The sequence below is a fragment of the Oryx dammah genome, unplaced genomic scaffold, assembly GCF_014754425.2.
Source record: "Oryx dammah isolate SB20612 unplaced genomic scaffold, SCBI_Odam_1.1 HiC_scaffold_2, whole genome shotgun sequence".
Classification (NCBI taxonomy): domain Eukaryota; kingdom Metazoa; phylum Chordata; class Mammalia; order Artiodactyla; family Bovidae; genus Oryx; species Oryx dammah.
The window spans coordinates 264,202-273,823 of record NW_024070186.1 but is presented as its reverse complement, the minus strand read 5'-3'; positions in this window follow the sequence as shown (position 1 = coordinate 273,823).

The following is a 9,622-nucleotide window of genomic DNA, read 5'->3' as shown; positions in this document are numbered from 1 at the left end:
AAAAGAGAAGAGCGAGATTTGGCAGTTTGAGCATGCAGTTGCCTTTCAGGAAGGGCCCCTGTGAAGCCTGGAGGAAATGAGGAACACGGTGAACTGTGATGACCCTCACCCAACGATTGGTGAACCAGCGACATGGAGAGTTCAAATCCCTAGAGATGAACCTACCAGCTTTCAATAGCTGGAGAGCTGGCGCTCTTCAGAGCAAAATGGAGCCAGGGGGATGAGAAGGCCACGTGTGCAGGGACGTTCGTCTAGTGGGAATTCAATGCTTTGAGAGGACACGGGAGCCTTTTAAAGACAGTGTGCGTATTCATTACGCAAAAGGCAGTGAGGTAGCTGCCTCCCGCAGCTGCCACGGTGTCTCCAGTTTATAAAAAGGAAGCATCCCTAGTATGCCTGAGGGCCCCGGGATAAAAAGACGGCTTGGTTCAGAAGCAGGGCTTGGGACCAGAACCTGACGTATGGGACATGAGTCCCAATTTTGTCCGTGTGTCTTTCATTAAGTCACTTTATTTCAGTGACATTTAATTAAGTAGACAGTTTTCACTGTACATCCAAAAGATTCCTTTGTTTTTGTAATATGTGTAAGCATGAAACTCATCTTCACCATTTTCCGTCTGGCATCTAAAGAGTACCTAACACTTCATCCTCAACTATCTGTCAAATATTTGTTGTGTATATATGAGTCCACCACCAACCCACCCCTTATAAGGAAGGTGGGGAAGGCAATGTCTACAAAAGGTGAATGTTTTTTAAGAATGCGGGTGTTTTTTTTTTTTTCCTGCTTAAGATGACTCTGGAGTTGAATTGTGTTTTAGGGGAAAAGATGGAGCTGGAAATAATTTTAAAAGAAACTTACTAAGCCATCTTTAAGAACAATCATTTCTAGATAGAATCACAACACAAGAAAAGATCTGCAAACACAGTGTCAGTCATGAAATGAGAAAGGAGAGGACCTGGGAGTGAAGGGCACCCCGGACGCAGGACGCTGCAGGCAAAGGAGCTGAGCAAAGGGGGAGTGGCGGGCGAGGGCACCCCGGAGGAGATGAGTCATTTCTGAGGCCTCCTTAAAAGGAACGATGAGCAAGAATGTATCACCCAGACATAAAGATACTGGTACAGCAGATACACTGAAACACTTCGCTCTCACCAAGGAACAGAATCTCTAACTGCTGAACCCCAGAGTGTGCCCAGAGCACAACTCAGCCTTTAGCTGAGAGCGCTTGTTGAGCTAAATGAGGGACCTTGGCTGTTCACAGGATTATGGGACAGGAAACGAAGCCTAGGACTTGGCTAGCTTGGGGAGACTAGTGGTTCTCCCCAGCAAAGCTAGGGCCACAGACGACCGTGCCCTCACTGAAACACTGAACAAAAATACACGCCCCTCATCCACCCTCCCAGGCTGCCAGAAAAATGAACTAGTTCAAAATCGATGCTGAACCGTGGAGGAAAGAAAGGGAACCACAAAGCATTGGGAAGCACAACCTTTGAGTATTTGTAGTCTGGAAAAGCTCAAATTGATCATTTTGAGTCAGATCGATAGTGTTAACAGGCAGGGATCCGGCGGTGGCCACTGTGTAGTCGAGATGACGGAGGCCTCAGTTAAATCCTCCCAAGTATTAATACAGGGAATTTCTCTGCTCTGGCCAAGATACAGTAACAGTGGCTGGACTTAGCCTCTGATCTGTGTTGAGGAGACAGAACTGAGTTCAGGGAGACCAGCCAGACTTCACCGGGGAAAGAACCAGAGGGAAGAGTGCTCGGAGACCGCCAGGGGTCTGCAGAGACGCGTCCCGGGGTGTCAGTGAGGTCCTGACCCATGTGTGTGAGGAAGCCCCGGCCCCAGAGGTCTGCAGAGATGCCTCCCCAGGTGTCAGCAAGGTCCTGACCCATGTGTGTGAGGAAGACCGGCCTCACCACTGGCAAAGAGCTATCGGACCCTTCAGCAGAACGTGGCTGAGGACACAGCAGTCAGACTAGAACAACACACCCGTGGGTCACTGAGGAAGGGCTTGCCTCAACCTGAATTAGACACTGCTCTGAATTTATCTGACAAATTGTAAAAGTAGAATCTGAAAGGATCAAATGTTTCTAAGTAACTCCACCTTAGAACAAAGCTCAGGAAGTTAAAAAAAAAATCCATATACTACCCCCCTTATAAGACCTGTGAATATGATTTTATTTGGAAACAAATCTTTACAAGTGTAATTTAGGGTTTTGAGATGGATTATCCAAGTTGATCCGAAACCCAAAAAGTATCATCATAGAGGAGACACACAGGGAGAAGAGTAGAAAGTCAGTGAAGACAGAAGGATCTCCCCGGGAGTCTAATGGTTAAGACTGTGCTTCCAAATGCGGGGGGTGCAGGCTCATTCCCTTGGGGGGGGGACCAAGATCCCATCCCACATGCCAAGTGCCTGCCCCCCCCCCCCCCGCAATAAAAGGAAGATATTGGGAGAGGTTTTGGCTGGGATACTGGGTTTTGGCCCAGATCCTGGGAGCATGGGACTTCCCTGCTGGCTCAGTTGGTAAGGAATCTGCCTCCAATGCAGGAGACCCAGGTTTGATCCCTGGGTCAGGAAGATCCTGGAGAAGGGAACGGCAACCCACTCCGGTATTCTTGCCTGGAGAGTCCCATGGACGGAGGAGCCGGGCGGGCCGCAGTCCCTGGGATCCCAGAGTAGGACATGGCTGCAACCAACTCTCCCTTCTGCAATTACAGGCCAAGAAGTGCCTGGGTCCACTGGCAGCTGAGAGAGGCAAGGAAGAGTTCTTGCCTGGAGGGTTCAGGGGAGCACGGCCTTGGAAACACTTTGATCGGGAGCATCTAGTCTCCAGAACTATAAGAGAAGGGATTTTTGTTGTGTTAAGCTGCCAAGTTCAAAATAATTTGTTATGGCAGCCCTGAAAAACTAGAACACAAAGCGTGCAAATAAGTTGGGAAATACTACCCATAATAAAGAAAAAAATCCATTGAAACCAGTGCAGAACTGACACAGATATTGGAATCAGTAGGAAGAACTCTCAAAGTTGTAAGTGGAGTGCATTTAACTTCCTGTAACTGTTCAGGAAGTTAAATAGGCATGGAAAGTGAGTGAAAGTGAAGTCGCTCAGTCATGTCCGACTCTTTGTGACCCTATGAACTGTACTTCGCCAGGCTCCTCTGTCCATGGGAATTTCCAGGCAAGAATACTGGAGCGGGCTCCCATTCCCTTCTCCAGGGGATCCTCCGGACACAGGGCCCGACCCAGGCCTCCAGCATTGCAGGCAAGCTCTACTGTCTGAGCACCAGGGAAGCCCATAGGCATGGAAGACAACTTTAAACATCAAACTTCTGAAGGTAAAAAATACAAAATGTAAAATGAAATGTGGGTTTCCCTGGTGCCTCAGTGGTAAAGAATCTGCCTGCCAAGGCAGGAAACATGAGTTTAACCCCTGGTCCCGGAAGATCCCACAGGCCGTGGAGCAACTAAGCCCACGCGCCAGAACTTCCGAGCTAGAGCCTGCAAGCACAGTGCTGACACCTGCGTGCCTAGAGCCCAGGCTCCACCAGAGACGCCACCGCGCGAGGAGCCAGGCAGCCCCGCCGAGAAACGCCTGGGCCGCACCGCAGACCCAGCACAGCCGGAAATCAAGACGCAGCACGAAAGACGCCCCGGATGTGATTAGCAGCAGACGCGGCCTCCCGGCAGAAAAGGTGAGATTGTTGCGGAGCAACGTGAGTGACTGTGCGCTCGTCACGTCCAACTCTCTGCAAACCCAAGGCCTATAACCCACCAGGCCCCTCTGTGCATGAGGCTTTCCAGGCAAGAGTACTCGAGTAGGTGGTCACTTCCTGGTCCCGGGATCTTCCCGACCCGAGGATCAAACCCGAGTCTCCTGCGTCTCCTGAAACGGCAAGTGGATTCTTACCACTCGGCCCCCAGCGAAGCCCACTGCAGAGTGAGGATCTCCGAAAAGCTGCTCCTCAGTAAAAGGACGGAGAGCACTGTGAAAAGCTGTTAAAGTCAACTTTTCTAGAATGCTGGAAGTTGACCAAAGGCTTGCAAAAAGCTAAGCATTATTGAAGAGAGACAGCTTAAAGTAGGGATTAATAATAGAAGTGTTTATGGCCTTGTAACTTGACCTACTCCAAACCTTTTCTCTTCAGCTCTGCAGTAGCCTTGAAAACCAAAAGTTTTGTAAGGAAAATCAACAGTCCAGTCTAGAAGCCTCTGCAGGGGAAAGAATGGCTTTGGACCTCCCTAAAAATCTACCCTCAGAGAAACGTCGCTATTTGGACTATATTGCAGTTACCTGAAGAAAGCTCCATTCTCAATATTGTCGCCATTTGATCCGACTCAGAGCTTACTCTATGCAAATAACTGACCCTCGGTGTGTTTGCCAGGCTTCCCAAATGACGTTAGTGGTGAAAAAAATCTGCCGATGTAGGAGATATAAGAGATGCAAGTTCGATCCTTGGGTTGGGAAGATCCCCTGGAGGAGGGCATGGCAACCCACTCCAGTATTCCTGCCTGGAGAATCCCATGGACAGAGGAGGCTGGGGGCTTACAGTCAAAGAGTCGGACACAACTAAGCGACTGAGCAGTGTGTATGCTGAGAAGAATCAGCAGCAATGGTTTCAGAGCCCAGCTGCCTGAAGCAGCAATGACGAGACTGATCCCAGCACCCAGTAAACTGTGTAAGCAACAGCTGAATAGTGAGATTCTGTAGAAGGTTTTGAAAAGCTCAAATACATTCCCGGGAAAATAGAAAAGGGCGCCCACGCAGCAGGCTGTGGACCGGCCCGGGATGCGAGCAGCCCCTGATGACTCACCTGTTGGATGGTCTTCAGGATGGACCTAAATAGGAAGTAAAAGCTTAGGCAGCGTTGTAAACCCCCTGTTATTGTTTACAAGACAAGGACACCCCCTCAGAAAGACTGGAAGGCATAGGTATCAGCACTAGGTGTTTAAGGAAGCCATCTAGTTCTTAGCTGAACACTACATGACCAGCCAAGCAGAGACTTTGTGTCTACTCGTGACACAGCATATAGACTCTAGAAAATTAGTTCTTAAAAGTCACAAAACAGTAGCAACAATAAACCCTGGAGAGGAAGGGCATGTGTACTATTTTAAAGGTCCACTTTTCAACCACAGAAAAGAACAGTGAGACAGGCAATGAAACATCGCAGCCCAGGGCATACGCAGGAGAGAAATCAGCAGAAGCTGTCCCTGAGGAATTCTAGGCACTAGAGTTACAGTCCCGGAAAACAAATGTCTCAGAAGTCGTAAACACGTTTACAGGGAAATATGGCTAAAAGGGGAAGCATGGGAACACCGAGTCCCCCAAATTAGAAACTGCCAATAAAGAGGTGGCAACTGTAGCAAGCAAACCAAAACTCTGGACTTGAAAAGTAGTTTCTTAAATGAAAAACTGAATAAAATAAACTCAGAATCAGATTTGAACTGGCAGAAGAATCAGCAAATTTGACTGATAAATTGAGGTTATCCAGTCTGAAGAAGAGAAGAAAGAAAGAATGAGGTAAGGGGAACAGAGTCTCAGAGACTTGTGAGTCACCACCAAGGACCCCGAATGCACAGAATGAAAGGAGAGAGAGTGGGGAAGGGCGGAAAGCATGATGGCCGGAAACGTCCCAAACGTGAATAGAAAGATCCAAGAAGCTCAAAAAACTCGAAACAGTACAAATTAGAGGTCAGTCCTTAAACACGTCCTACTCAAACTGTCAAAAAACAAAGGAAAAAAGATTATTGGAAACAGCATGAGAAAAGTGACTCATTACCTACAGCCAAGGGAAACTCAGTAAGATCAACAGTCTTATCAGAAACCACGGAGGCTAGACGGCAATGGCATGACCTAGTCAAAAGGCAAACTATCCTTTTAACAGTGAAGAGATTAACATGTTCCCAAGTAAACAAAGACTAAGAGAATTCATCACCAGCGGATCTGCCATACAAGAAATAAGAACGGAGTCTTTCAGATTGACAGGGAAGCACTAGGCTGTAAGTTGGACCCACCCACAGAGAAGGAAGGTTACCAACGCCGTCTCCCAGCACCAGGGAGCACTGATTTCAGGACTCCCTGAAGATGCATCTGTGGGTATCCAAGATCCACCAAAATCTGTGGCTATTCAAGTCCAACAGCCAGCCCCGCCCCCACATCTGCGCATTCACAGATCCAGCCAACCGTGCATTGTGTAACAGGTTTTTACTGTTGAAAAAGTTCTGCACAGAGATAAACCCACACAGTTCAAGTAATGCTGTTGAAGGCACAGCTGTATACAGGCAAACATAAACCAGTAAAACTACTTTTCAGCACTCCTCGTCTCCTGCCCTCATGAGACAAAAATTATAAAACGTTTTAGGCTTGTACTGTGTAAAGATGTAATTCTATAAGGTACAAAGAAGGGTGGAGGAAACAAAGCTATACTGGAGCAAAGATGTTGGGTACGTCTTTTTTAAATTAAATGGGCGTGAATCCAAGCCAAATTGTTTTTAAGATTTTGTTATAATCTTCAGGATTGCCGCTAAATTTTTTTTTAATATATGGGAAGAGAAACACAGGAATCAGAATAGAAAACTAGACAATATCTAATACAAAAGAAACCAGTAATGATAGAAAAAAGAGATAGAAAGCTAACAGCGAAATATCTGACATATATCCTACCCTATAATTAATTAAATTAAATGTAAATGAATTACTAACTTGAATCAAAAGGGAAAGATTAGCAAAATGGAACAACACACTAGCCCGCCCAGTGGCAGGCTGAATCAGGTCCCCAGAGGTAGCAGAAGCTAGCTTCTGGAGCCTGGAAGTGTTGTCTTAAAGGGCAAAGACTGAAGACGTGACTCTGACCCTGAGATGCTTACGCAGGATTGTCTGGGTGGGCCCTCAATGCCCTCACAGGCGGGAGGTTTGGCTATAGACACAGAAGAGGGAAGTGTGCCTGTGGAGGCTCACGTGGCTGATGTGGCCACGAGCCAGGGGATGCTGGCAGCCAGACAGAAGCTAGAAACGGAAACAGATCCTTCCCACCCCCTCGGGGGCGGGCGCTGCCGTGAAGATGCTGGGCCAGTTATGCTGAGGCAGAAGGTTCTGAACCGTGAGACAATAAATTTCTGTAGTTTAATCCACCAAGTTTATGATAAATTTGTAATAGCAACCACAGGGAACAAAGAGAAGCAATACCTAGCTATAGCTGTCTAAGAAGACGCTTGATTCAAAGACAAATAAACTCAAAGTACAGGCCGGGGAGAAAGGACTGTACCAGTTAATGTACTGAAGACCACGGAGACGCACCCTCTACCTGGGTGACTTCTGTGCGTTGTGAATTCTATGTCAGCAGAGCTATTAAAAATGAAAGCCCTGGGGAGAAGGATCTAAGAGATCAAATGAAAACCCCTTCTGTTTATAAGGACTAGTGTGGTGAATTAAAAACATAAAGTTTGTGGTTTATTTGATATTATGAAAAAAGTGTATGTTCCCATAGCAATACGTTTCTTAGTGTTCTAATCCTGTGAGGATTAACTGAAGTAAAAGCGTACCAAGAGAAATTATCAAATGCAGTGCAAATGAGAAGGGCTAAGAGCAAAACACCAAGAGCGTCTGCTCTGAGGACTCTTTTCACACATGCCCAGATTCGACATTTATTCGACGGCTTCGTCGCCACATTTGCATGTCATTATAAAGCGAGGTGGGTTTGTGTTTTTGTTTGTTTGCTTTTTGTTTTAATTTCAGAGTTAATGGTAATACTGGTATTTGATAAATTTCAAACAAAGAAAAATGACTTTCTTTGCTAGCTTTATAGGTCAGATTTTATAAAATACAAAATAGGCTCCTGATAAATTTGTGTCCAAATTTATGTTTTTGTAACTCACTTAAATTACTTTCTTTTAGGAGCACTTTTATATTATAAATCATGACCTCTCTTTCACTGGTTGAATTTTTTTCCTCTACTTATTCGTTTCTGTTAAAATGAAGGATGCTCAAATGAAACCATTTTAACACAATTAACACATTTTAACACAATTATTTACCACAATTCCTGTAAGTCAGAGCCAACAAATGTTTGACCTGGAGACTAGAACCTGCCAAACAGCAGTGAGTGAGCTTGGAAATAATGAATCAGAGTAAACTCAACATTTAATGATGGCATCTCCATACTGAATATCTCATAAATTTTCCTTTCATTTTCCAAGAACCCTGATGTCAAATGATACCTTCTAACAGAGGTCCCAAGTCCAAGGATATGGGTCAGTTCCCGGGTTTGTCTGAAAGCTGAAAATCCTCCACCCCTGAAGGAAGCCTGCTCTGAAGCACTTTGGAACCTCAGGGTAGAACCTGAGGAATGGCGAAGACCCTGAGGAGACTGGCATTGTGCTTGCCTCCTTGGTTTTGCTTAATTTGGAGTCTTCGCTTTGGGCTCATGGCCAGAGCTAGGCCAGAAACAGGCCAGCTTCCAGGAACCTTGACATTGTAATGGTCTCAGTGGGTCTATCTAGCCCTGCTTTGGAGTCCAAGTCCTCCTCACTGAGGCCCAGACTCTTCAGGCTCTAGAACAGTCCCCTTCAGAGGCAGCTTGATTTCTATCTCCAGTTCCTATTACCTCTGACACCTTAAACAGATAATTTCACCTCTTAAGTTTCCATTCTCTCATCTGGAAAATCGAGTCAACACCACTTAGAAATGGTGGCAGGGGTTGAGGAAGAGATAGAACAGATGTTGTTTAAGGATCCAGACTTAAAATGATCAGTAAATCAGTCCTAGAGATAGAATGCGCAGTATCGGGAAGAGAGAGAACATGTATATTTTAATCGTCAAACTTGCACAGAGACTAGAACTTCCAGCCACTGGAGAGAAATGATAACTATGTAATGTGATAGAAGTGGTAATTACTGCTACTGTGGCAATCATGTCACAATATAAAAATGTATCAAATTAACATGTACCTCTTAAACTGACAGAATGTCACATGTGAAATATGCATTTTTTAAAAGCGGTACTTAGGTAGCCTCAGATATGAGAATTCTTGGAAGACCACGTGACATTTCACTCTATATTCAATATTCAGTAGGTGGCCATTGTCGTTCATAATAATTCTGCCCAGGAAAGGGTGGTGGAACCCTGGTTAAGCATCTCGTGGAACTCAGGTTAACTTGGCTGAAATTTTTTGAACTCCAGGCTTTCCATTTTGGCAAGCTCCTTAGCTAGAACTTTAGACTGCAGGTCGAAAGAACTGCTTCTTGGACGTCCCTCGCAGTTGGGAATCTGCCTGCCAATGCAGCGGACACAGGTTCGATCCCTGGTCTGAGAGGATTCTACATGCTGTGAGGCAACTAAGCCCGATCGCCTCAACTGCTGAGCATGAGCTCAGCAACGAGGGAAACCGATGCCGTGAGACGGCCTGGCAGCCCAGTGAAGGGCAGCCCTGCTCTCTGCACCTAGAGAGGACCCAGCACAGCCACAAATAAGCGCATGAATAAATACAAATTAAAAGAAAATTTAAAAAGAATTGCTTCTTGAAATAAAAGACTCCAGCCACATTTTTTGGAGAAGCATATATATGCCTAGGGACTGGTCTGGTGTTCCAGTGGCTAGGACGCCCCCTTCCAACGCAGGGGAC